Source organism: Ochotona princeps, chromosome 4 (genome assembly GCF_030435755.1).
Source record: "Ochotona princeps isolate mOchPri1 chromosome 4, mOchPri1.hap1, whole genome shotgun sequence".
NCBI lineage: Eukaryota > Metazoa > Chordata > Mammalia > Lagomorpha > Ochotonidae > Ochotona > Ochotona princeps.
Window position 1 is genome coordinate 50,747,045 of NC_080835.1, and position 1,913 is coordinate 50,748,957.

Consider the following 1,913-nt stretch of genomic DNA (forward strand, 5'->3'; position numbering starts at 1 on the left):
GTTAAGTAGTGGCAGTGTTGAGACTACTTCCAGAAGTGACCCCAAAGTAGGCATCCATAAATCTCATGGACTTATCCTTGTCCAACTGTTCTTCAGCAATAGCCCTTAAAAGCTATTTTGGGCTTCCAAAACTGCAAATAGGAGATTATTTCCACAATATAACTCATGAGTCGTGTGTGTGTGTGTGTGTGTGTGTGTGTGTGTGTGTGTTTGGTTATTTCTATCTCTCCTCTAGGCTCAGAGAATATGACACATATTTAATTTTTAACCTTGATTTATTCACCCCTTGATACACTGCCATATATATGGTGTTGCACATATTATTCTAAAGGAAAGACAATGCAATATATATAACATAAAATAGATATGAGAATTTTTTAAAATTAGCAACTATTATGCATGACAATAAGACCCAAATTGAAAAATCTAGAAGAAAAGAATAGATCTCCTGATACACATGTTTTACAAAAATTGAGGCACAAAATATTTAAAAAGTAATCTGTTGGACCCAACATGATAGCCTAGTGGCTAAATCCTGCTCTTGCATGTGCCAGGATATTATACAAGTGCTGGTTCATGTCCTGGCTGATCCACTCCCATCCAGCGCCCTGCTTGTGGCCTGGAAAAGCAGTCGAGGATGACCTGTAGTAGAGGGGATATTGCACCCACGTGGGGGACCAGGAAGAAGCTCCTGGCTTCAGATCAGCTCAGCTCCAGCTATTATGGCCACTTGGTGACTGACTCAGACTGAATTAGTGAAAGAAAGATTTTTCTCTCTGTTTCTCCCTCTCTCTGTAAATCTGACTTTCCAGTAAATGAATAAATACATTCATCTTTAAAATAAGTAAATAATCTCTTCACAAATAAAGTACAGAAGTATGTTGCTTCACTGCTAAAATCTATCAATATTTGAGGAATAACACCAGTTCTCAAAACAAAAGGTTGGAAGGAAAAGGGAGGGAGAATTAAATGAAGCCAGCCAACCAAGCTACCAGGTGGACAGACTCACTTAACACCCCGTGTTCTTTGTTGTCAGACTTTCACAAGAGCATTACAGGAGGAATCTACAACTAGAGAAGAAGTGAGGCAGGCAAGCGCCTCTCATAGCAGCTCCTGCACAGAGAAAGTCCACATAGCCAGGTCACCCCTGGGGAATCAGGGCACCCACCGCTGTTGTCTGTGATGCCATGTTGCATAGTTACATGACATGTAGCTCAGTGCTCAGAACACTTTTCTTCTCCTGGGAGTGCCTTTGTTTATACACTCCACATAAAGTGTAGAAGGAATAATATAAAGCTCTCACTTCAGTCAGCATGGGTGACAATGTAAAGATTCTGGGACAGGAAACCTGGATCCTCTAGAAAGCTTTACTGGTAAGTATGGCTTTGTATCTAGCAAGGGATCAGAAAGATGAGACCAATTTTTCTGTGACAGTTCATCAAAGTTAACATTGAGGAGGTAAAAGAGTCAATAAGAAAAGAGAAAAATGAAAATTCATTGGAAATGAAATGTCTTGGTGATCCCATAATACTCAGTAAGGTGACAGTTCACACAAATTCAGATTCATACCCAAGAAGTAGTAATTAAATCATATACTGAAATTTTCTGAGAAGGATGTGTGTATATAAAAATGCTTATAACTTTCTTGTCTGTCTTTAGATCTTTATTTTCCATCATTAGCATAGATCTTTTGCATATCATTTGTATCTTAGCGTTTAGTTTTTGCCTTCAGAGGGCACCGTTTAAGACTAATATGGTGGGTTTAACCTCTCTTTGAAGCTGTCTCACTCATGCACTTCCCTTCCCAGCTGAATGCTCCACAACACATCTAACATGGTTTATAAAACACCAGAAGTGTCATCTCTAAGTTCCCAAAGCCATTGAAAACATATCTTGAATAATAATTTTAGAAC